Source organism: Carcharhinus amblyrhynchos, chromosome 17 (assembly GCF_965287045.1).
Source record: "Carcharhinus amblyrhynchos chromosome 17, sCarAmb.v2.hapA, whole genome shotgun sequence".
Taxonomy (NCBI): Eukaryota; Metazoa; Chordata; class Chondrichthyes; order Carcharhiniformes; family Carcharhinidae; genus Carcharhinus; species Carcharhinus amblyrhynchos.
This window is the reverse complement of record NC_137340.1, coordinates 31,154,782-31,182,531: the sequence shown is the minus strand read 5'-3', so window position 1 is coordinate 31,182,531 and position 27,750 is coordinate 31,154,782. Positions and strand designations below refer to the sequence as shown.

The window sequence follows — 27,750 nt, the reverse complement described above, 5'->3', positions numbered from 1 at the left end:
CTGTCCAGAAAATGAAGACAAAGATTTAACTGATAAATTGCAGTTAATGGCTCCCCTGTGGAGACCTTCTTGGCCTAGAACCCCAAAGATTCATATTGCTATCTTTTTATTTTAGTTGTATATCCATCTTCTTGCATGGGCCTTCAGTATAGCTGAAGGTTTCCTCTGGAGAATCTGGCACTTTACCTTAACCTCCCTACTTCGGGAGACATTCTGCCCCATATTTTCCATCCAGTCGGATGAAGGAATACAAACAGTCAGACTTTCTCCCGAGCCTGCAAACTTTGGCAGGATCAATGGCACAGACCAGAGTGGACTCCTCATTATACTTTCACCAATATATGTCAATGTGTGAATTTTCAAGATATATATGTTTAGATAAATAAATATTTGGCTTCCCTGGAGTTGGATTCACTCTATCCTTTCCTGAGACACTTGTTTAAATAGAGTTTTAAAATAAAATTGGCACACTACAGTTCAACATACCATAAATTCCTTCCCAGCTTCCCTTTCACGAACACAATCATACTTTGTGCAGCGTTGTATGTTTACAAAAGAAAGTCATCTGTGTGTTGAAAATAAAACCCAGGATTAGAGCCTGTTCATTTTATCCTGATGACACATGATGCCAGCCAAGGCTAGCCTCACTTTAATCTGCATTATAATAATATTGTCCAGTGAGGTTTGTGTGCAGAAGATTCTTGTTCACTCATAGTTTGAATTAGCTGCAACTGCTCGATATTAAAACAGTGATTGAAGACTTAAAGAGAGGAGAAGTATACCAGGCTGAACAGCTTACAAAAGAGGATGTGAGAATAAAGGTAAGTAGTTCCTTGAAGATGTGAAAATACCGAAAATGTACTGTTGTTTTCGGATAGAAAGGATTTGTATCAAAGCTGAACTGGTTTGAAGGTGACTCTATCAGTTTAGCTTGCAATGGCATTCAATAAAGGGCAGTCTTAAGTTTAGCAGCATCATTTATTATTAGTCATATTTGTCTATGTCATGAAAGTCCAGCTTAACTTGTACTTTAATACATTTTGTTCATTTTCAGTGCTTTACTGTTTAACAGATGCATATTAAGTGTATGTTATACATGCCACATGTATTTTCAGTATACATCAACAAAACTAGTTAATAAAATATGATTTGGAATGTTTCATTCATTCTTTGTGCTGTTAGCTTAAACATACAATTGCTGCACTTTGTTCTGAACTTCTGAAATGTACATATTAGGCAAGAATTGAGTTTGAATAGAGCACATACTTTAAACAATTATATTTGAATTGCCAATGCAGGATCCAAATTTTATTTCATGGTTACAAAGCAAGAAAGTTCTAGGTGTCAATTACTTTACTGAAGTACTGAATTACACAGCAAAGCAATCTTTTCCGAAAGTGATTTTTAAAACTATCAGACCATCACTTTATTTTGCCTCTTAACTTCATTAAAAAGGTTACTTCTAATAGCCAATTAGTGTGAAAATGCTGGCAGCTGCTTACTGAAAGGTATTCATAAAACAGCATCACATGACTGACCATTTTAAAAATTATTCATTTATTTTCAGAAATTTTAATTCACTGCTTAACTTTCTTCCTTCGTTGGTGCATCTGGTGTCTTTCCTTCTGGAGACATTGATGTTGTAATTTGGCTCATGCTCACTGACAGACTTCATGTCAAAATGTCAGTTCTCATTGAAATAAACTCATCATATTGGTAAATTAAGATATTAACAGATAGCAGTTGGTTGAACTGACAGTGAACTTACCTTTAGAGGCTAATGATTCAACAGAGGAATCTGCACATGACGTGCACAGAAGTAATCACAACGGGAATAGCGAAGATGTGAGTGAGTCACACATGTATCCTTGGGAGAGGGATAAATATCATTTAGCAATCTCCATTTCTGTATTCTATTTATATAATGTGTAAATTATAGTTGCATGTCTATATTTTTTTTCAATCAAGTTACCTTTTAGTAATAAAGCTTTGTTCGGTTTACTATAAGGGTCTTGTGTGAAGTGAAATGTTATGAAATAATGTTCCAGTAGAAATGATGACAGAAATGTGTTTGCAGAGTCAACAAGAAATTACTGATTGCTAGGTTCAGTTTGTTGCACTTCCTAGTGTGCTTTCTTTGTGGCATTGACGCAATAGAAAGTTAAGCAGTTGTTGGCATTATTGCAGCTAGACCGAGCAGCATTGCTAGTTGAAATGCTTTCTCAGTCGCTAATGTTCACCAAGAAAATGTCTGGTTTGATTGTTTCTCTTGCAGTAAGTTAATCTAATGCACGTGAGGGCAGAATCACAAGAATACCAAATTTCAAAGGTAACAACAGATAATAAATCTGCATGAGAAAAGAGTGCTGATTGGTTGACAAAGGGATTTTGATCGGTCCAGGTGTTGCCATGGAGAAAACAGCAAGGAACATTTAGGCAGGGACCTCTCCCTCTGTGCACCCCCCACTGCTACTGCAAGTGAGGATGGAGAATTTAGCACTTAGCTAAACCTCCATTCACTGCAGCTGGACCAGAGAATCCTGCTGACGTGAATGGCCAGAAAATTCCAGCCTTGGTTCTGAAAAAGAGTCACAGCAACTCAAGTTATAACTCTTGTCTCTCTCTCAGCAGATGCTGCCCAGACCTGCTATGTTTATCCAGATTTCTGCTGTATTTTGCTTTCAAATGATATTTCTCAAACTTTTATTTAAATTCAAACCAAGCAAGTCAATCTGATTGGTGGGGCCATAGGGTTTGCAACACTGAACAGTTGTCCTTCAAGTTTTTGTTTAGTTGAAAAAAATGCAATGCTTGGAGATGTTCTCTTTGTTTGTGTATAGACATATGTAGCTTCTAGCAAGTGTGAGTGAGCCACATTGTGAATCCAATTGATAATCTTAAATTGGCTGTTAGCACATTCAAGATTATTTAAAAGGTCTTGTGTCAAAGAATCATTATCTAATGTAGGACACCATGGGTAGAATTTTCCAGTCTTTCTGCCATTGGGATCTTTTGGTCTCGTTGAATTTGACACCCACCGTGGGTTTCTCAGTGGTGGTATGGGAGAAATGTGCAAATTGACGTTGATTTTGGTGGGATTGGACGATCCCACTGACAGGCTATAGTGAATCACCTCCACCATCGGAAAACCCAAAGCCGGGGTGGGGTGGGGTGGAGTGGGGGTGAGGGGGGCTGGAAAATTCTGACTTATGTTTTGAATTTTGCCAGCAGGCACTATTTGAGTATGGTCAGTTTGGGATTGGATTTATTGGGCAACCTCCACCCCTTCCTCCCCTGCTGCCTTTCCAGTCAGTTCCAGCTGCCTTTGGTTTTGCACCATCTTGTCCTGCAAGAGACAGGGACATGTGTCAGTGAGTGTTGTGCCATCCATTAGGCTGATGTGGCTACCATTATTTAAACATTGACAGTGGACCTGATTTGACCATTTTCATTCTAAGTGCTGAATCTGGGTGCAATTCAGATCTGACTTTGAAATCTTCTTTCAGGTGCTCCCGTACACACTTAGCCTGAAAAATATCGTGGGTCTGAATCGCGCTGTGGGCGGGGCTTAGCACGCCTGAAATGATTGGAGCTCTGAACTGCGCGTGCGAAGTTAGAAAAAAAAATTGAAAAAGTGCACCCGTGTCACATTGCTCCCGAGCCGCAGAAAGCGGCCCGAGAGTGAAAAGCGGGAGCGATGGCTCCCAGAGACATCACTGGCCCCTTTATCCACCCACACACCTCCCGCTACCCAGACCAATTGCGACTCCCTGCTCCCGTCCCCACCACTGATCGCCCGCAGAGTGGCAGCGAATCCCCCTGCCCCCCCATCCCACCATCAGAAATCCATCTGGCCTCCTGCCCCCACCAGAGATACCTTACCCACTTCCCTCCTCCTCCACCTCCCTCTCCCCCCCCCCAAGAGAATGATCTTGCCTGGCCTCACTACCCCCCTCCCATGAGAATGATCTGGCCTCATTCCCCTCCCCTCCCCTCCCCCAAGCGAACTATCTGGCCTCACTCACCTGCCCCCCCCATTCCCTGACAGAGAATGATCTGGCCTCATTCCCCTCTCCCCCATCCCCAAGAGAACGATCTGGCCTCACTTTTTCCCACCGCCACCCCACCCACAGAGAATGACCTGGTGTCACTCCCCTCCCCTCTCCCCCAAGAGAATGATCTGGCTTCACTCCACCCCTCTCAAGAATGATCTGACCACCACCCAGCCCCCCCTCCCCCCAACATCCCACATCCCAGAGGTACTTCTGACCTGCCTTCTCCTCCCTCCCCAACCCCTCAACAGAGAAGGATCTGACCTGCTGCCGCCACCCCCTCTCCCCCACTGATCTGAGTCAGAGAGTCGTTGGAAGCTCTGAACTCGCCTTTTCAGCAGTTGAGGGCCCGATTCAGACTTTTATTCAGCATGATCATTTCGGTGCGATTCTGGATTGGCAAACGCGGTGGTAAAGGGGGAAATGCTGATAAAGTTGGGGAGGCAGTTCATTAATTCAATTTAAATGCATGCAGATGTATTTAAAATCGCTATTGCGCCCATTTCGGGTGCGAATCGGATCACGGCCATTCCCAGGTCTTGGTAAAATGGCCATCTGCGTGGATGCAGGTGCGGATTGCGCTAATGGCCTCACACTCAACTTTACCATGTTTTTGCACCCGAAAATGGACATGACGCAATGGTAAAATCGGGCGCAGTATGTTCAAGCTGTGAAATAGGTCTGAGACCTGCAGCAGTGCTAAGTGTGTAAGGGTGAAGTGAAGCATATACATTTTAGGTATGGATCCTGATTAATAATGGTTGTGGTTGGTGAATAACACTGCATGGAATATTATCTGAGGCTTGTGATGCAGTAAATGTCACATTGCATTTTACGATGCATTCATGGACAATGCCCATTTATGTGAGGTGAAGTGAAAAAGCGGAGAATGGTTTTGGATCCACAGGGGACCAGAGGACACCACAGCCACATGCCCACTTGTGAGGTCTGCATCTCGGTTCTTTGGACTTGACTTCTTGCATGGACCTCTATAGCAATTTGCTCCCACTGTCTACTGAGCATATGGCGGCACAGTGACACAGCACCAAGGACTGCTGCCTCACAGCATCACCACATGGCTTCAATTCCAGCTTTGGGTGATTTCTGTGTGGAGTTTGCACATTCTCCCCATGTATGCGTGGGTTTCCTCCGGGTGCTCCAGTTTCCTTCCACACGCCAAAGATGTGCAGATTAGGCCATGATAAATTACCCCTTAGGAATTAGCAAGGTAAATAGGTGTGATTATGGGGATCGGGCCTGGGTGGGATTGTTGTCAGTGCCGGCTCAATGAGTTGAATGGCCTCCTTCTGCACTATAGCGATTCTATGATCTGCTCCAACTGCAATGCACCTTCTGTGTAAGAGGAGCAAGTCAGTTTTAAACATTGTAGGCTAGCTTTAAATAGTACTAGCCACTCACTACATTAACCCCTGCTGATGTATCTGGCCAACGAACAGAGTGGTTGTCACTGGCTGGATACTGAAATAATTGACATGATGAAGCTGCGCAAAGTTGGCAAACTACCTGCATTGCAATCAATAGTTTTGGATGTGTGATTCTGTGCCCATTTTCAGGGACTATTGATTTTAGCCTCCATTGTTCCCGGTGAAGCAAGGGAATGAAATGACATCCCACATGTGACTCACGTATACCTACAGAATTTTAAAAATCACCCTTTCACATTATATTTTGGCTCTCGGTCTAACATTTTATTTGCTTTCTTTACACTCAGGAACCCTGATGATTTTAGCAACTGTCCAACAATATTCAACAGGAACATATCATGCTCGGATACTCCCATGTGTTTGTATTGAGTAATATTCCTTTTCCTCTGCCAAATTGCTGCACTGTATATTTACCTGAATTAAACCATACCTGCCACTTTTCTGGCCAAAAAATAAACATTACAATTCCTTCAGACTTTACACACACTGGTTGCCATAATTTACCACTGCTCCAATGTTACGGCCATGCACAAATGAAACATTCGAACATCAATCTCTAAGTCATTTACAGAAATGATAAATAGCAGCACTATTGCACGCCACTAACCTCCGACTAGATATCTTTCCATTTAATCATTGACTTTCTTTCAGGGGGCATTCTTCTTATCCAGTTCAATATATTTCTGACCCATGGCTTTAATTTTGTGTAATAGCTTTACTTACTGTCTGATAGAGTAGTTTGTATTACAATTATTACATGCAATTGTATAAAGTAAATTTTAAAACCCTGGCAAATAAAATTCACTGTTACTGTCACATCACAAAATCAACATCTCAATTAAAGAAAATCCAGTACATTTATCAAAATAACCTTCCATTCTTAAAACTTGCATTAATCTTTGTCCTTCAAATGTGATCCAATAGACTGCAAGTTATGTAACCAGCAATTTTACCACAATCAACATGATATTTGTTGGTGTATAGTTGCAGAGCAATTATTGTACAATACTCTTGGAACTGCCCTGCAAATTATCCATTCATTGCTCATTCCAATTCCTTTAAAATCCTGGGGTAAAGATTAAAAGTATTAGGTACCTCAAACACTTTCAGTATCTATAATCTTCTTATCATGTGCTCTTCCATAATTATAGAAGTATCACAGAATCAAGAGTTATAGAGGTTTATAGCATGAAAACAGGCCCTTCGGCCTAACTTTTCTATGCTGCCCTTTTTTTAAGCCTATAAGCTAGTCCCAACTGCCCAAGTTTGGCCCATATCTCTCCATACTCATCTTACCTATATAACTGTCTAAGTGCTTTTTAAAAGACAAGACAGTAGTAGAAGCAGGTACAATCTCTGGCAGCTTGCTCTAGACACTCACCAACTTCCGTGTGAAAAAATTGCCCCTCTGGACCCTTTTGTATCTCTTCCCACCTAAAAACTAACTCCTACTCCTGGCATTATAATCTTCCTTCATTTAAGTATCTGGACAAGAATCATATTCAGTTTTCCAAGATAAACTTTCTTCAAGGTCTCTGAAGATGTTTTAATGGATTAAGCAAACAACATACTTCTTTATTCCCTCACATTGAAAAATACTTTTAAGAAATCAATGAGTTTTGATCACATTTTCTAATACCCGCAAGGCATAGTACTGTAAATATTTCGCAAAATATGGGTAACATGTAATCCACTACATGTGCAAATTCCATCTTCCCCTTCTGCTGTCCATGTACATACGGTTTGAATGTCCTGAATCCTTCTTTTATCTCTTTATACTTGAAATTGAAAAGCAGAGAAGTTCTGTTAAACTTATACACAGCCTTGGTTAGACCATACTTAGACTTATGGACTGGTTCCAGCACAGAATTAGGCCATTTTGGTGATTACCCAATTTCTTTTTGAGAGCTACCATTGAATCGATCTCTACCATTCTTTAAGTCAGTGCCTTCTAGATTAGGCTTGTTTCCAAGCCCAACTGACTCTTAATTACTTAGTTAAATATAGAAAATGGGCTACCAACTTCACTATGGGGGTGAACTCAGGGGTGGTGGGAAGGTGGTGGTATTTTACATACACCCCCACTCTGCCAGAAACACATGTTATGAAATGGATACAGAGACACTCAAGAAGATGGAAAATGAAATAATTAGAATGATACCAAAACTGAGACGTAAATGTTAGGAAATGATAGAACAGACTCTGGTTCTTATCTCAAGCAAAGTTTAAATGGACTTCCTCAAAAGGGAGATCTTTAAGATTATATAAGGATTAAATGAACATAAGTATTTCTGCTTACAGGCAAGACCATGAGGGGCCATAAATATATGATAGATAATAATAAATCCAAAGAAAACCGCTTTACCTGAAGAGTGGTTAGAATGTGGAACTCTGTACCACAGGGAGTAATGAGGTGAATAGCAATGCTGCATTTAAGGTCAGGCTCAATACAAATATCAGTGAGAAAGGAACATGAGCTTATGTTGATGGTGTTAGAAAAATAATGAAAGAAGGCTTATGTGGAGCATTAACACTCGATGGGCCTTATAGGCTGAATAGCCTATTAATGCCCTGTATGTTGGAATACTTGTAATTTTTGAATGTTACATATTTGAACAATGTTTCACTCTTTGGCTTTATTTTATTACAATTTTTTCCATACTTGCTGTATGTTCTTTGACATTATGGAACTCATTTTTTTGTACATTACTTAAACCCTTGACTATTTTTTCCATTTTCTCAGTGCCATTCTAAACATTCCAATACCAAGGAGAACGTAGAGAAACATGGAATTCACCTGATTTCTGCGCAGTTAACAATAAATAATGTAGAACTTTCTATCAGGAGATTTAGTAACTGGGAAAAACTCCACAAAGGGTTGATTCTACGTGGTCTATGGCATTTAACAAGCTTTGCATGTTCCTTGATTTATTTAGTTCTTGTGAGTCGTGGCGCTAAAGCATTAACTGATAGAAAGCATACTCCTGAGAAAAGGAGACATGTTGTTGAAGCTTTTTATCTTGTACTCATCAGAACAGATACAAGGATGTCAAATATCAAAGACAGCAACAAATTATACTGCATGAAAAATGAATGCTGATTGGTTGACAGGTTGATTCTGATTGGCCAAAAAGTGTTGCCATGGAGAAAACAGCAAGAAACTATTATGCCTCTCACCTTTGTTTAATTCAAAAAGCTGCAATGCCTGGACATGTTCTTTTTATCTGCAGAGGACAGGTCATGCATAGGAAGATATGTAACTTCTAACAAGCATATGTGATCCAGGTTACAAGTTTAACTGATAATCTTAAACTAGTTGTTACTGTAATTCCTGGTGCACTTAGAATTGCTCAGCAAAAGCTGTTCTATTATGGAATCATATCTAACATTAGACTTATGTTCTGAATTTTGCAAGGACAAGTTGGTTATGTGTAGTCAATACTCTACCTATTGCAAATACCTGAAGGAATGTGGTGTTTGGCATGATTCAGTCATTGGAACAAACGCCCTAACTACCTGCCATCACACCGATGCTGAAATTCATATACCACCATACTCATTTGTATGGTAAGCAAAATGTGTTTTTGGCTTGACAGCAGCACCTGCTTAGTGGAAAGTACCACTTGTTTAGCTACTGCATCGTAGCAGCATGAAACAGCCAGCTCCACCTGTCACTCAAATTTTGAGATACTTTGCCTTTCCAGGATAATCAGAGGCAGACTGGACACTTTTAAAGTCCAAAGGTGATGGTCTTCGGCCCATTCCTGAGTATGTGCACGTGATACACAGTGAGTAATGATCTGATTGGAGTAGCCATTACTCCATAGGACAGCTTTGGTGTGCTCTTTGATCCTGTGGGATAATGGCTATCCTGATTAGATTATTGCTCACTGTGTATCGTACATAGTGTCTTTCCAAATGCCCCAAAGCACTTAGGAAGAGATGGTGTTGCAGTGGCATTGCCATTGGACTAATAATCCAGACTCCAGACTAATGCTGTGGAACATGGGTTCAAGTCCCACCATGACAGCTGGTGGAATTTGAATTCAATTAATATGTTTAGAACATAAAGCTATCTTACTAATAATGTCCATGACAATTCTTGTTGGTTGTTATAAAAACCCATTGGGTTCGCTAATGTCCTGTTGGGTAGGAAATCTGCCATCCTTACCTAATCTGGCCAAGGTGTGACTCGAGACATCCAAATGTGGTTGGCTCCGAAATAGCCCAGCAAGCCACATAGGGCAATTGGAGATGGGTTACAAACACTGGCTTTGCTGGTGACATCTACACGTGCACACACATACACACACCCACCATCCACTTGAAAACAAAGCAATGACTGTGATGAAACCAATGGTGTCTGTTGTAATGTAGGAAATGCAACCCGATGATGACCAGTTTGTTAGTAATATTGCTTGAGGGAGAAATATTGGCCAGGATACAGATTCCTCACCAGCTGTTCTTTGAAAATAATGATGTGGGATCTTCTACACAAACCGGAGAAAGAAGGTTTAACTTCTAGGGTTAACAGATCATTTGAAAGGTGATACTTCCAATGGACAGCATTTCCACAGTAACTGGAATGACAGCTGATATTTGGTGCTCAAGTCTCTGGTGTAGGTCTTGTGTTCAAACCTCACTGAGCAGACAAGGTATGAAGTTGCTGAGGGGAGAGTGCTGCTCAGGAGCTGGGTCCAGTGAAAGGTTCACTAACCTCATGAGGTCTACTAAGGTGAATGTCCTGCAACTCTCAACTGGCAGCCTTCACTGTCTCACCTGCCCAGCATTCTCCCTGCATAGCACTCCACTGAACAGCACACCTCGCTCTCAAACCCATTCCTTTCATCTCCTTAAATCTTCATCTCAATGGACACTCATGTGCAGTCTATTGGTCTGATGTTACAATTCCTCACAATTGTCAGATATTCGTCCTCCATCCTTAGCATCTATTCACTTCTCACATTCTCAATTCTCCGCTTTTCCGATTGAAGGAAGCCCACAACTCCAAGGAGAGGCAAAAAACCATGGGTGGATCTTCTCCCCCTGGCAACCATAATATCTATGGAGGTGGAAGTCTTAGAGAATAACAGGGTGACAGCAGGCTAGGCCATTGCTGATTGAGAGGTGGGGTGTCCAGAGACCTGGTAACAATATTAGACATTACACTAGCTCTTGGGCAACTGTCACTAGTGTTGAATCGTTATCACCAATACATTAAATGCCGTGATCAAATGTCAAACTATAAATGGAACCCTATTTAGTTTACATCCAGCACTAAGTTATGTCTTTCCCCTATCACATGTGCTTTGCAGGAGATGGTGCAGGAGATGAGGGAGGACTAGCATTTTGAGGATTCAATATGGCATGGCCCCTGCATACCCTCCATCAGTGCAGATACACACACCTCAGTGAGTATCCAGTAAAGATAGAGAGGTTGTCTCTATCACCTATTGCCATTTACTGTCATGATGTCTTCTTTGTCGGATAACATATTGACACATGGTCAGTTAAAGCTCATTGAATGTCTTGAACTGCATTGATCAGTACATGAGTGTGATGGGTGGATGTGTGTCTGAGGGGGAGGATTGCTGGGATTTGCACATGGGCCATGATAGGGCAATTTAAATGCGGCAAGGACAGTTCTCAAGTGAAGCTTGCCTGGGTGAGGTGACTGTGGGCATCTTGGGTAGGTCAATCTGTGGCTGAAGGCACTAATGGTATGTCAGGATGTTGTTCCTCCAAGAATACTATGTACTCTCCACTTTCCTCTGACGCCTTCTCCAGTCCTCTTTGTAGTGACATATTGTGAAGGGCACGGCGTACCACCGTTAGCAGGCTCAAGGAGCCGAATGGCCCACTCCTGTTCCTGTTTCATATTTCATATGTTATCCAGATATCCCTAGCTAGGAAATAATTAAGGTACCTCCAGGTCAGTCAATGCAATGTATTTTCATTTTGAACAAACTACTGAACACAAATGGCAGCTCCCTGGATACTTGCCACATGCTCGCATTACTCTCTTGTGATTGGCATGTACCAGCTGTACACTGAACCAGTTCCAATTAACAAAACCATCTGGCTATTCTGATGGTGCCTTGAGTGCCACTTGGGGGCTTTCTACAACCTCCTGGAACTGTGGAAACCCTGTGAGGAAAGCAAAGCTGTTTTTGCATTTGACTGACTTCATCGCAAATTGAATGTCGTTGGAAGCCTTGGCAAACAGGTGACTGAGCTGATGTCATTGTGATCTGCAGATTGTGAAATCCTTCTAGATCACCAACAGAGCCCTGGAAGAACCTGGGAATTGAGCACTGTGGTTACCTTGATGCCCATGGGCAAGGGGTGACCATCCTTCTTGGGTGAAAATCCTCTTCCAAGAGGCTGCAATGAGAGCTGAAGTCTGCTGCTGGAGTTGCTGCTCCTGTCATTGTGGTGGCCATACATCTCCTCAGAAGTCCAACCTTTTGGACACCATGTTACAGGAAGGTTTCAAAGGCAGTTAAGTGAGATAACCTTCAGGAGCAACCAGGGTACTTGGAGGTAGGCTGCACAAGTTTGTTGTCCTCAATAAAATCAGTGAATGTAGGCAAAAGCCCACAATGTGACTGACCACAGGCTTTCCAATTTTACCCCATATATTGCACTCATAATCTGCCTTGGGAAAGAAGATAGAGATCATGAAAGGGCATCCTTTTCTCCAACTTTCCCAGTCCTCTTACCCCTGAACTCCCCCTTTCCGTTGACAGGAGGATTCTGTCCTTCATGTCACTGAAACTCAATGCTGCAATATAGTATATTTCAGCAGAAGATGCCAAAGAGCCAAGAGGAAGAGTCATTCAAAAAGTAACTTGAAATGACAGGACATACTGTACTTTAATATGAAAAGGAGTTAAATAAAATATTTGGTCACTGTGCTGATTCTCGTTCATGTTTACACAGAAAATTCATTTTCTGAATGCGGTGGCATGGTGGCACAATGGTTAGCACTGCTGCTTCAGCGCCAGGGACTTGGGTTCAATTCCGGTTTCGGGTAACTGTCTATGTGGCGTTTGTACATTCTCCTCGTGTCTGCGTGTGTTTCCTCCAGGCGCTCCGGTTTCCTCCCACACTCCAAAGATGTGGCGCTTAGATTGTTTAGCCATGTTCAACTGCCCCTTAACATCAAGGGGATTAACAGGATAAATTCAGGGGGTTATGGGGATAGCGCCTGGGTGGAATAGATGTCAGTGCAGGCTCAAATGGGCTAAATGGCCTCTTTCTGCACTGTAGAGATTCTATAATTCTATGAAATGCAGTCTGTTTACTGTGATACCTATTTCAGTGATACATATACACATATCAGCTGACTCTCTGCTGTTCTAATCTGTCAGCATCAAATTGCCGTAGAAAGCTGACATGCCGTAGCTCTGGAGCTGCAGGGTCAGATTCTTCACACATCAATTGGATCAGCCAGAGTGTTCTCAAGCACGAGCCAAAGCACATTAATAGCACACTTTCATGTGATACTCCTATATGCTAGGTCACAAAACTGGGGTTTAGTAAAGTAAAGCACAGGTTTTGAACAGCAAGAGCGGAATGTGTAATATTTATTGAAGAACCGATAGATCAGGTAAGTCAAAACCTGTATTTTCATTTAGAGGTGTTGTGCTGTGGAACGATATTCAACAAAATCTAATATTTAGGGTGATAATAAATGAGATTTGGATGATTTAACAGCCTGGGATTACAGAACAATTCTACTGCCTTTACAGCTATCACAATTTTAGATTGAAATAATTATGAATATTATTTTTGCATCAATGATAGATATAACAATATATAATGACTTCTTTTTTGTCTTTTTGCTGTCAATAACAGGTAGGCATATAGAACATACAATTACTCATCCATTGTGTTAATGAACACGGTACATTTTTGGATTTTTACTCCAGATAGCTTTCTACAGCTTGGTATTTCTGACCATTCCAGTAGGCGATCCCTCATATTTTCTAACTCACTTTAGCCTTCTATGTACCTTTACCTGCCTAATATCTCAGTAATGTAACTATAGTTAAAAGTACAAAAATTAGTTAAAAGTACAAGTGGTTTTACAAGAATGATATCAGAATTGAGATTATGACTGTGAGGAAGGACTGACAGCTTGGGTCAGTTTTCTTAAGGAAAGAGAAGGTTATAGGGTGACATTATGAATGAGTTTGATTGGGTAGACAGAGGTGTTTTTCTTGTGGAGAGTCCAACACTACAGATTATAAATATAAGATAGTCACTAATAAAGAATTCAGAAGAAACTTCTTTTGACCAGAGTGGTTAGAAACGGAACTCAATACCACAAGGAGTATTTGAGGTATTTAGCGCAGATATTCCATGAAAGCTAGATAAATACACAGAGGAGAAAGGAATAGAAGGACAGATGGATAGGATAGGGGGTGGCACAGTGGTTAGCACTGCTACTTCACAGCGCCAGGGACCCAGGTTCAATTCTTGGCTTGGATCACCATCTATGTGGAGTTTGCACATTCTCCCCAGGTCTGCGTGGGTTTCCTCCAGGTGCTCCGATTTCCTCCCACAGTCTGAAAGACCTGCTGGTTAGGTGGATTGGCCATGTTAAATTCTCCCTCAGTGTACCCAAACAGGCGGTGGAGTGTGGCGACAAGGGGATTTTCACAGTAACTTCATTGCCGTGTTAATGTAAGCCTACTTGTGACATTAATAAAACTAAACTTCAAAAATAAGATTAGATGGCGCAGAAACACTTATGGGAACCAGTTGAATTAAATGATTGTTTCTATGGTGTACAGTCCAGGTAATTCTATGTACGGTAAGAAGTCTCATAACACCAGGTTAAAGTCCAACAGCTTTATTTAGTATCACAAACTTTGAGCACTGCTCCTTCATCCGGTGAGTGAGGTCAAGTTGTAGTGAGTTCAAGGATCAAACAGAAAACACGTTCTTGAATTTCAACTTACTGGTAACATCACATCCTCACATGACCTTCAAAAAAACAGTGTAAAATACTTTACACCAGACATTGGCTTAGACTATAAGACTGATTTTAATTCATGACGTGAAACAAGTGGGCTAGGAATGGGATGTTTCTGAGAAGAAAGTTCCTTTGATGTTAACAGGCTGAGGATATTTGAACTCCCAGGCCTAACTATTGCTGGTCACCCAATCACATTGGGCAACCTGCCCACTAGATGCACAAAGTTCAGATAAGCTCCCAAGGTCTATTTAAAGTATGAAATCCCCTCTTGAAGGAAAGTTGCATGACCAGTTTTGAATTTAGTTGCACCTGGGCTGGACAGAATTGTAGCAGCGGAAATGCATCGGAGGACTCCCTCCAATTTTTCTGATACCTCCCTGGATCTGTGTGAAAGGTCACCCCAGAGCCCAGCGGAGTATTTCCTGGGCCACAGTGTGTCAGCCAGCTTTGTCCAGACCTGTACACTGAGTGTAAGCAGTATGACCCAGCAACTGGCATCAGTGTAGGGAAAGTTCCAATGATCAACAGCAGCATTGGTGAGTCTCCACCTGTCTCAGCAACATCTGACAATACTCTTTTAGCCCCCTCCCCACCCACCCCTCATCAATCACTATAATGAATTCAATGAAGCCGATGAGATCGGGCTCTCAGAGTATAAGCTCCTTGATTAAGGTCAAAATTGCCTGCTCAATTAGGGAGCCTCACCTGTATATGAATATGGGAGTGTCAGGTCCACTAGCATTCCTGATTCTGACTGTCAACCCAAAGCACTCTAGGAGTGGAATAGAGTTTGTACACAAAGTGAATCTGATGAAGGGACACCAGTCTCTGAGGAATTATTTCAATTACCTCCTCCCAACATGTCCAGTACTGTAAATTACTGTGATACATTATAACACCTTTACTTCTCATTCTGATCCTTTGCTCTCTTCACAATGCACACCAACAACATTCTCTTCTAATAGCCCAATATTTGATTCCCAGTATTCCTTCCTTACTTCTTACACCACACACTTGGCTTGACATCAATCACCTCCCCTTCCTCACTGCATTTTGCTTTTTCTCCACGTGCAATACTTAAGCAAGTATTCATTTAGCTTTTGACAACCACTCACTAATTCTTGCCCACACATTCTGCAGGACAAGACAGCACATAATTCAAGGGAGACAAGAAAGACAAGTGGAGAGTAGCATCTAACATCGTGGTTCACATCCAAGCAGACCAAGAGAGTGAGATTCGTGATACAAGCAGAGCCTTGAGCAGTGGAAGTGGAAGCTGCTGTTTTACTTGGCTAAATGTTGTAAAAAAAACTTACAGGGTGGGTTTTTCCAGCCATGCTTATCCTAAGGTTGAAAAATCCCATCCGAGGTCAACAGATCTTTACATGGTCCGTGTCCCACCCCCTACGATTCCCATGGCAGGCAGGTCAGGAAAAGTCCGCCCATAATCTTTCATCCGCTTCAGTGAATATTAAGGTAAATTTTCAAGACTTGTCAGCTGCTAAAGTTTATTTATTCAGTGCTGCCCGAATGCATCTCTTTTCTTTTTAAACTCGGTCCTTCTCTGCATCAAGGACATTTGAAGAAATACCTCAAAAGGAGTACAGTCCTCCTGAGCATGCACCATAGCACATCACATCCCTTCCAAAGAACCAGATCAGAGATTGGCATTTCATGTGGTTTAGTTAGTGAGAGCAAAGGGATCTTCAATGGGTCAAACACTCAAGTTTTGTGAGCAGCAGTGAGTATTGATGGCAGCAAAGCATATGAGGAAACTCACTGGAGGGGAAGGTCCTCTCTCAGCTCGACTGACTGAAGTCCTCATCTGTGCTTAACATTAAAACAGAAACTGCTACTTAAAAAGAGAGATTGGAAGGCCTTTGTTTCAGCATGATGTTTGGAGAAGATCATTTCCAGCCCACGTATCTTCAGCATCTTGCAGCCTACCCTATTCTTCTTTCTCAATTCTCTGTTAGAAGGCAGATCCAACCCCCAGCACCATGACCACCAGCACAGACTGGGCGAAGAGGCAGGTCCACACTAACTAGAACAGGCATCAAACACTATGCTATAGGCACCAATGTGATTCAAACACTGAGTCCCCCAAAGAGGAACACCTCACCTCGTAATCTGTTAAAGGCATGTGGGAAGGTGAACTGTCCCCCAGTAACGTTTAGTGGTTAACTAACAAAAATACTTGACACTCATTTTAAAATGAACAATTAACAATTTATTTATTTATCTAATAGGGAGCTTTAATTAAACTAATAACATATTGAATAAAATAAGATTCTGCTGGATTGCTGTTCAAATAAGTACAATATCCATTCATTAACAAAAATGTAATAACAGAATTTTGTCACTCTCAAAAAAAAACAACCATGTTTTGTGTTTTTTGGAGCCTTCTAGAGTTTTTTGGTTAATTCCTCTAAGTTCTTGTTGATGTGGCTTTTTGCTAGTTAGATGGTGTGTTCTCTTAAGAGACATATAAAGCCTGTAGGGTTGAGAGCTGAGAACTAAGAAGTTGTAGCTCTTGGCAACTGACATTTATCCTCTGCCTCTCCAGAGTTGAGAGGTGCCAGTTGCCAACTCCTGTTTTCTCCCCTTGCCCTCTCTTTTATACGTGATGACCTATCAATTTTCCTACAATAGAATTGGTCTGCTGTTGTCAACAACATCAAATTCAAATCTTCTAGGTTTTTGATAGCTGAGTGCTGGCTTTAAATTGATTGGGCAAAATTCAAACACAAACAGGTTGCCTTGTCAAGACTATTGCTTGACTTTTTGATACAAATGTTTTAGCTTGGACATTGGATGTACTTTGCATTTTAAACCTCCAAGCATTGAAACAAACATACCAGCTTTTAAAGGGATGCAATGCTTTTTTACCCCTCGCCCTTTTTACAATTTTTTACATCTTTATCAACATCATTTTCCAACTTCACAAACTCAACTTCGCAACAACACCATCCAGGACAAAGCAGCCCGCTTGATTGGCACCCCATCCACAAACATTCACTCCCTCCACCACCAATGCATACCATCAACAAGATCCACTGCAAGAACTCATCATGGTTCCTTAGGCAACATGTTTCAAACCCTGACCTCTACCATCTAAATGGACAAGGACAGCAAATACATGGGAACATCACCACCTAGAAGTTCCCCTCCCCACCACTCATCTTCTGACTTGGAAATACATCATCATTCCTTCATGGTCACAGGATCAAAATCCTGGAATTCCCTCCCTAACAGTACTATGGGTGTACCTACACTGCAATCACCATGCCAGTTGAATAAGACAACTCATCAATCCTTTCCAAGGGCAATTAGAGATGGGCAATAATGCTGGCCTAGCTAGTGATTCCCACATACCTTAATATTAATTTTAAATAAGTTAATACTCACCGTGACGCCAGCAAATAATTTGGATCAGACTCTTCTGGCAAGGTACCTGCAGCCAATTCCTCACAGACCTCAGCACGCAGAGGTCTCTGGCCATATGTATCTCAATGCCTCAACATAATCAACAGCAGCCTTCTGCTACCTTCACTGAGGCCACTCAGCAAGCACTGTATTGGAGTAGTCCAGGTAGGAAACATTATAAAAGACCATTATGAGTTGTTGCTTAGGTGCGTAAATAAAAGGGAGGCAAGTTTTACAGCTGCCACTAATTTAATCACCTTCATCACATTTGGCATTTGGCCTGCATTCATGGTTCCAAAGCAGCTTTTGATTCTGCATTGTCAGCGTGTCATTCATACAGGAGGTAGTTGAATAGGTTCAATGTTATTTAATGAAGGATTAAGGGAGTGGGGAAGGATGTTACGAGGACTGTTAATTCAACTGAGCTCTGTGTACTTAGGGCAGGGAATGAGCAGGTCAATAAAATTGCTGAGCAGTTAACTCATTCCTCACACCTCTAGCTGCAAGACATGGAAGTGGCTGTCCTCCTGCTTAACCTTACTCTTGGATTTTTCTCCTTGTGCAGTGGATAATGTTGCAGCTGTGCCTCCAAGTGTAGGCCTCTTGGGTGGTGAGGACATGTGGCATGCAACACATGTTTACAAAGCGGGATATTCATTGTGGGACAGATTGCAAGGTTTTCTAAAAAAGTGTCTTTTTTTGGGAATGATGCCATCTGATAAATGCCTTATGACAGCTGTCTTGTAAAAACTTGATCCTGTTTCTGTGATTAGTGACAATATGAAAACTGATGGTATAGCCCTTTCCAGAAATGAATACTGCTGGCTGGTGTTCTGGTGCCTGCATGGTCATGTGTGTGAAATCATAACACCTTGGACACGAGAGAAGCCAGCCACTACTGGGTGTTGTCTATGTGTCTATTGATGGAATACTGTCCACTTACCTGAATGAGTGCCACTCCAACAACATGCAAGAAGCTTGACACCATCCTGGATAAAGCAACCCACTTGATTGACATCCCATCCACAAACATTCACCACCTCCAGCACTAACAGACAGTGGCAGCAGTGTGTACCATCTACCAGATCCACTGCAGACTGCACCTTCCAAACCCATGACCTCTACCATCTCGAAGGACAAGAGCCGCAAATACCTGGGCCAGCATTTTATGCTCTGACTCCTGGTGGGTTCAAAGGTGGGCGGAAGAGCAAAAATTAGTATGGACAAGATTCCCTCCGGGAGCCCGCCCACCCCAACCCAGGCATGATTTTAAAATGGGATGGGCAGGGCCTCGGACAGGAAGCTTGCTGATGCTTCAGCCAGTTAAGGGCCTTTTCCTGCCCAGGCTGAAGTTTTAGTCCGGCAAGTGCCCGATAACTGAGGGTGGGAAACTGAAAAAGCTCTCACCTTTGACCCAAGGTGGGAATGGGGGAGGGGGCGGGGATTTGTTCTCAGGCATCTTAGCCGCTTCCGATCACTGCAGTGCTGTGCCTGGAGGGGCTGGAGAGCTGTCGGCCAATCTGATTGGTTAGCAGCTCTCCAAGGTGGGAATTCCATCCAAATGTGATGGAAGTCCCACCTGCTGCCAATCAAAGATGGACTGAGTTGGTGGGACTTCTGGGTGCTGGTCACTTACATTACCGCAAACTCAAGTTCCCCTACAAGACAATCACCATCCTGAAATAGAATTATAACACTGTCCTTTCAATGTTGTTGGATCAAAATCCTGGAACTCCACCCCAACAGCACTGTGGGCATGCCTACACCTCAGGGACTGCAGCAGTTCAATCCTACCTTCTCAAATGCAGCTAGAGATTGGCAATAAATACTGGCTGAGTCACATCTCGTGAACAAATAAATAAAGAAAAGGAATGAAATGGTCACACAGAAATTATAATATGAAAAAAGTGCACTTTGGCCAACTGATGTGTTCTGGCATTTACACAGCAAGTGAAGAAATAATTCTAATCATTCACCCCATTCCCACATCACTTTTCCTTCATCCACCTAGCCAATTTAATCTTGAATGTTGACATATGTTCTGCCTACTGTGGACTGTGGGAGAGAGCCTACACAGACATGGGGAAAAAGTGCAAGCTCCACACACAGTGACCCTAGCCAGGAGTCAAACCCGGTTACCTGGCGCTGTGAGGCAGCAAACAGTGCTAACCTCTGTGCCACCATGCCGCCAAGTACTTCAGTTGGATTGGTTTTGGAAATATCCATTTGGTTGCCTCGTTCACTTAGGTCTCAGATTCCCTGTTTCACTTGCTCGCTGCACTTCTGCGATAGTAAATTTTGGCCCAACATTAATTGGCCAAACAAATCATATTGACAGTAGTATTCAACCTCTCGTCTAAAAAAAATACATAGTTCGAATGAATTAGATTTTATTTTAAGAGAAAAATTTGGGTAAAATTGTTCCAGGTATGGAATCTCATTTCTTTGGGATTTGAAATTTTCAGGTGGATTTCAAATACATCAAACTTTCTAATCATAGACAAATATCTACGGGTTACGTAGATTGACCATGCTAAATTGCGCTTTAGTGTCAGGGGGACTAGGTAGGGTAAATGCATGGGGTTATGGGGATAGGGCCTGGATGGGATTGTTGTTGGTGCAGACTTAATGGGCCGCATGGCCTCCTTCTGCACTGTAGCATTCTAAGATATTTGTCTATGATTTGTCTATGACTGGAAAATAAAGGGATAATTAAAGGGAAGGAGCTCAATGTCAAATCAGGTACAGAGTGAGAAATAGAGCGACAAAAAAAGGATTAATTTAAGAAAAAGCAAAAAAAACTGATGGAATCAAAAAGTAACAGAAATAACTTAATGCAGAAAGTTGATATTTTTGAAATCCACTGAAAATTTCAAATCCTGAAGGAATGAGATTCCATTCCTGGAACAATTTCCTGGGCCAAAGAGGTTGAATACTACTTATCGTGAAAGAGTTGCTCAGGTATTTGGTTCATGTCAGTAATTATTAAAACACATTGATCATGATCTCTACCTGCACAGTGATAAAGATAGAGGAGGTGTTTGGAGGTGAAACTTTGGTTTTAGTGCTAAAATAATGAATCAGCAGTGGTGCCTTACACCCTGCTTGATATTTTCTTCCCATTGACTTTTTAGAAGAACATTAAAAGCACACATCATCCTGATACAAATTGAGAACAAGGTGTTCAGGAAATGCCAACTATTTAATGGATTATCTCCTTTCATCGAACAATAACAAAGATTAATATTAGCCCATTGATATAATCATTAATGTGCCTGTTACATAGCACCAACAGAGAGCTTTATAAAACTTGTTTCAGAACTATTCCAGTTAAATGTTATTAATTTATGAAAAACAATCAATATCCACGTAATCAACACCAAATTACAAGAGAGATTTTTGGTAACAGGATAAAGCCATTAACCTAGAAAGCTTGTGCCTTTTTCAGAGCATGTATCTCGGGGGTGAACTAATAATCCAGACACCCACACTACTGCCCCACCTGATGTCTGATCCTCCCGATGTCTGACACCCCCATGCCCATGGGGTCTAATCCCCCACTCCCGATGTCTGATTTCCTCCCCCCCACCCCAAATCCTATGCATTTACCTTAGACCTTTACCTATTCCTGGGCCTGCCTTCAATGCGACCTTTAAGCACACAAATTCAATGGCAGCTAGTGCCATAAAAAAGGCCAAGTCTTCTTTCGCTACGATTCTCCAACATTGGACTCAGGGATCTGCTGTGCTGTTTGAATCTCATTCAGCCTGAGTTAGGAAGGTAGGGGGAGGCAAGTACTTGAGAAATTTAGCACAGGTAAGTGGGTACGGAGTAGCCATCCAACATTGATTACCACTCTACAGAAGTCATTGCCCTTTATTTAATCATCAAAAAGGTGTGAAAGTTCAAGTCATCTGACATCTGAAAATTAATTTATTATTGTTTCAAAACATTCATATTATGACTACTTAGAGATCAGTTCATTCTGGCAAACAAGAATGCAAAGATTCGGATCAGGAGTAGACCTTCCAGCCCCCTGAGTGTGCTCTGCCATTTCTTAAGAACATGGCTGATCAGATTGTGGCCCCAACTCTACTTTCCTGCCTACCCCCCATTGCCTCTAACTGAACCTTAAAAATATTCAATACTGATGACCAGATTCAAAGCATTAGTTCTGTTCTTTTTCCACAGATGCTGTCAGACCTGCTGAGGTTTTCCAGCATTTTCTGTTTTTGCAATAACTTATTCATGTTAACGAAGGATTTTCCACTTCCTGTGGTTGAAGCTATAAACATACAATAGAGGCGGCTAATGGTCCTTAGCATTTCCCTTGTGCATAATCAGATTTGTGAGTTCTCCCTTACTTCCTAGCAGTCCCGGAGACAGAAAATCAGGGGCCTTATTTTCCTTGCTGTTTTAGGGTAAGTCTTGACAAAGATTGGTATGACATTCCAAAAGGATGTGGTCTAGGAACATTCATTGTAATCCACTTGTAGAAGCTTCCAGAAGCTGGCTAACTTCCAGCCTCAGACATCAGGTGACCAATGGCAGCTATTTTAATCCAGTCCTTTTTTTTTAAACAGTTGAAACTGCCTTTTGAACAAAGTTCCAAATGTGATTCCAGGAGATGAAATTAAAGTTTAATATTTGATATCAGTGATGCTCCATAACTTTATATTAAGAAGTTTCAGGGAGCACTGATGAATTGTGTGCCCAGGCCATTCACCATATCTCTTCTTGTATGTTGCCAAAGTTTCCAATAAACTTGCTTTAAAAAAAATCTTTACACTATGATTGATTTTAACATTCATTGTATAATTCTTGCTGAATTTAACTTGATGAGTGTTTTAATTCCCTTAAGTCATCAAACAGATTACTGGAGCTACCCAATCATAGGGGTGTATCTTGGTCAGTACTCCATTGTTGAAGGTTTCATCCTTCTTCAGTGTTATCTCAATGACTTTTGCTTTTATTTGTGCTGTTCCTGACCAGTGGCTTTTGTCCCGAAGCGTTAATGTGATTAAAGGATAAAACTCCCAGCAAAGAGCTAAAATTAGTTCTAATTTACTCATGTGGTTTAACCACAATTTCTAAAATAGTATTTCATTAAGTGTGAAAGCACACCTTCATTCATGCAAACGACCTCTGTAAGAATGAGGGTTTACAGTAACGTTCCTCCGAGCATAACCCTGAAGTGCCCAGCTCCTTATCGAACCCGACACAACTCCGGATGCAGCTAGAACCGAATAAGAGGAACAATGTCCATCTATGGCAATCAAAGGTATTGGAGTTAGCACCACTAAAATGGTAGCAATCATGTAAAAAGAACCCTTGCTAAATAGCTGTGCAGACTTTCTTGTCGGATAAATAAAGTAAAAGCAAAGTAATGCTTAATCGAGGAAGGTGATGCAGAGATACTCGGGTCAGGCGCAGCCGTATAGCATTGAAAGGATCAATTCAGAAGAGGAACGTATCTTAAAAACAATACTCGCATATGAAATGTAGCCAGGAATGGAGCGAGGAATCCTTTTTTGGCTAATATTTTGAAGTAGTTCTTTTAATGCGTTTATGTGTTTGGATTGGGCATTTTGGAAAGATTTGCAATAGAGTCTGTTATGGCTGTAAATGCTGGATTGATTCCAATATAAACTTGGCGATCCGCAAAAAATATTCAACCTGCTCGAAAATAAGCTGAGGTGAAAATTCACCATATTAGTGGTGGTGCATTATACTTGGATGTCAAAACACGAAACCGACATCGAGTTTCCATAGTTGCCAACATTGCTGTCCCATGACCAGCTAACAGAAGGTCGGGGTAAAAGACAATCGTTCTACTGGTTTCATTGCTGGCTAGGATGCCAATGTCAGAAAAAGAGCCAAGAAAACATACAAGGAGAAAATGAATAGCAAATGAAGATTGTAATAAAAGAAACTGACATCACCCCTTGAGCTAAGTTTCCTTGGAAGGAAGAAAAGCTCTGGAAGCATTCTCTAATTTGTTCATTTTAGATCACATCACTGGACAAATATTTTTCCTGTAGGGTCATTCCTGTAATTTTAATCAGCTTTTCTTTCTCTTTGAAATGTAAAATAAGCCAACTAGTGATAACATGAATTTAGTTAGGCCACATCAATTTAGCTAAAGATGTTTGATTTACTTAGATGCTTGGGTTATTAAAGAAGATCTTGTAGTGCTAATTAAAGGAGATCATATGGTATCCATGGTGATGGCTGTGACGTCTTGGTGATAAGCAAAGATTTGAGGCCCACTTATCCTGTCACTGCTGAAGCACTGATGTTCTCTAATCGTATTTATTTTTAAAGGATGGAACAATGAACCAGTAATTGGCCATGAATATATCGTAGCATTTCCCATTTTATACTAACTGCAATTTTTAGTTAATAGTAGGGAATGGGGAGACAGATCTTCAAGAGAATTAAGAAAACTATGAATCCATAATTATTCAGATTAGAGAGTAAAGTTATAAGCGTACAATTAAAATCATACTTGTTTGGGTATTTATAGGTAGCTAAAAGTCATGCTATTGTAAATTCTGACCAACACTCCCTGTTGCTTTGTCCAGCTGACCATTTTTCATGTGTGACCCATGTGAATCCATTCAGTCTCAGAGATGGAGAATATCTAATTAGATTGTTGACATCTCTTTCTACTATCCTGGAAAGTATTATTCTAGGTTTACTTTTTCAATTCTATCCTTATACCTCTTTAAAATTTCTTTCTAAGACAATTCGAGTCAAGGCTAAAGACTCTAATTTATCAAATTATTCCTCAAAGTTGATAGCTCTAATACTGGAGATCAGCCGATTCTATTGCCAGGTGTCACCTATTGTAAAGGCTATTAATTGAGATGTTGTGCAGCAGTGCTTGCTAATCAGGTGTGACATTCAAATCTCATTCAAAATTCACGTCAAGTATCGATACTCAGTGAAGCAAGTGATCACAAGATCAAAATACAGGACAAAGGCAGATTGCGTAAAGACTCCTTATGGAGCCTTTTTTCAAATAGGAAATGGGGAAAGCACTGGCTGGGCATCAACATCAATTTGTCTGAACATTCATTTACCAGCAGTATTCCTGTACTTGTTGATTGCAATTCATCCTCCATTGATTCATCTTTCCCTGAACTCAAGAGTACTTGAAAAGAGTGATAGAAATCTCTGACAAAATTATTGCAAAAATTAAATTTTAATATCTTTACCAAACAACTATCACTTAGCAGTTAACAGTGGACAATATAGTCACATTCACCTGATGTAACAGATGATTTTGAATCATCTTTTAGTGGCAACCTGTTCTCATCTAATTTTTGCTCTGTAAATATCCACTATTATCCCACGGGTATTTACTCAGAACCTACAACGAAGCGGCAACTTGCTTAGAGTTTATGGTTATTTTTGCCCTGTGAAGTCCAGCAGCAAACACTTTTAAGGCCATTAAGTACTTGGCTATACTGGATTTTTGCTGAGCTTTGGAGATTTGTACTGGAATCATAAATCTGCTTGACACCTAGAAATTGAGCGAACACCACAAATTCTTCAACAGTCATCACAGGACATGGTATATCTGAACATGGTATGTTGTCAAACAGCGAGTCATTAGGTAAATCTTTGATGTCAAATCACATTGGGTGAAATGTTTGTAATAGGACAAAAATGTCAATGAAACTGGTACATCCCTGTTTGATTACATTATACACATTCCAGTCACTGAGTGAAATACATTCAGAATTAATGATTGAATATAAAAGTCTAGCACCATCAGTGGCACAGAACAGGTATTGGGCATGATTGCTATAATCCTTCTTTGGAATATGTTAAGAACAGAATGAATTATAGTAATATTAAATACTAACTTAGCTTTTACAGAAGTGTTTCAAAATGAAAGATAACATTAAAAATGTGTCAAATATTATTTCTATTATTCTCATCACCTAGTTGAATCTTGCACCATTTATTACCTTGACCAAATTAATACTCCTTTTTTAGCTGGCATTTTTACTGTATTGCAATTAAAATAACTGCAACAGAATAATGCCAGCTTGGGTTTGCACAAGTGTGCGATTCTCTAACTGGGCTAAGGCACAATTCCAGTTATACAGTATTTAATATTATGTATTTCTAATACCTCAAAAGCAGTTTTGCATATTTGTAAATAATAAAGAAAAAATTAAAAATGTGCAGAATGGTCAACTGTAATTTTACATCCATTGGTGATAAAAAAATTGCCCCAATTCCTGTTACATAATTATCCATTGTCTCAAATCTTTAGTCAGGACTTTCAGTGAAGATTATAGAATGAATCACTACAGTACAGGAAGAAGCCATTCAGCACATCAAGTCTGTCCCAGGTCCTATCCCTGTAATCCCATGTATTTACCTCACTAATCCCATTAACCTACACATTTTGGGACACTAAGGGGCAATTTACCATGGCCAATCCATAAAACTTGCACATCTTTGGGAGGAAACCGGAGCACCCAGAGGAAACTCGAGCACCCAGAGGAAACTCACACAGATACGGGAAGAATGTGCAAACTCCACACAGACAGTCACTCAAGGCCATAACTGAACCCAGGCCCTTGACAGTGTGAGGCAGCTGTGCTAACCACTGTGCCACCATGCCACCCTTCAGGGCAAAGGGGATAATATCCCAAGTACATTACCCCGAGAGAAATAATTCTCTTTTTGTCAGACGTACAGCTAGTTTTTTTTTCCCCATGTCAGAGATTCATTGTTAGAGTCCCCCAACACTTAATTTACTCTGGCATGAGCCGTTTTTGATCAATGGAGCAGACAGAACAGATTGTGCTTCACATATGTTGTATTAATGAATGGATGGTCAGTATATGATTTACAGGTATTTATGCAAGAGTGTGGCACATTCTGGATCAAAAACAATTTTAAACTGTCTAAAAGTCTGTATTTCAACCTGGATCATATGTTAGTCTCTCTGTATTGATTTAACCAAGACTTTGATGCAGTTGTTCTGACATTGCATTCTGCAATTTTTTTTGTATGTTAAATTATGCTACACTTATAGAAATATTTTTAATGAAATCACACAATTATTTCACTGTCCACTGTGACCCATGAGCAAAAAATAAAGAATATTAAAGTTTAGATAAGATTATCCTTTTAGAAGCTGCATCCATTATTATGTGATTAAAGGCTGCCAATGATCCCAAGGATTAATTTCCCCCAATGAAACAAATGGATTATCAGCTGACAGAGATGGTGAAATTCTATTTGAAAAAAAAAAGGATAATTCTTTTCATTATTCTGTGGAACATGGGAATCGCTGGCTGTCCAGCATTTATTGCCCCATTCCTAGTTGTCTTAGAATTGAGTGGCTTGCTAGGCCATTTCAGAGGGCAGTTGAGGATCAACCACATTGCTGTAGCTCTGGAGTAACATATGCAGGCCAGACCAGGTAAGAATGGCAGATTATTTTCCTCAAGGACCAGGTGGATTTTTTCCAATAATCGACACTGATTTCATGGTCATGAATAGATTCCTAATTCCAGATTTTTTAAAATTGAATTCAAATTCCACCACCTGCCGTGGTGGGATTCAAACCCGTGTCCCCAGAATATTAGCTCAGTTTTCAGATTAATAGTCTAGGAATAATACCTCTGGGCCATAACCTTCCCCACTAAAGGAATTGTGGGTTTCAAAGGACATTTCCCATTTACATTCACTAAAACTAATAAGCAGAATTCTGTATTTTGGCGCAAGTTTAAAATTCTTTGTATTGTTGAGGGAAGATTGAGAACCAATTTGATATGACTCCATATCAGAGAACAGACTCGTGTCTGTGTGG

At 40.8% G+C, this 27,750-nt stretch overlaps 1 protein-coding gene across 13 annotated transcripts in view; it reads left to right on the top strand.

The window, feature by feature from the left end:
* The first annotated feature begins 720 nt into the window (after window positions 1-720).
* Window positions 721-27,750, top strand: part of LOC145354415 (uncharacterized) — a 266,934-nt gene continuing 239,904 nt past the window's right edge. For 8 of the 13 annotated variants that reach the window (XM_080205704.1, XM_080205710.1, XM_080205712.1 and 5 more), the window contains exons 1-2: window positions 12,986-13,109; window positions 15,624-15,959. The gene's annotated coding sequence lies outside the window, so the exon portion shown is untranslated. Of the gene's footprint in view, window positions 822-12,983; window positions 13,110-15,623; window positions 15,960-27,750 lie in introns of those variants that run through there. The other 5 variants (XM_080205705.1, XM_080205706.1, XM_080205716.1 and 2 more) reach the window with 4 other exon arrangements.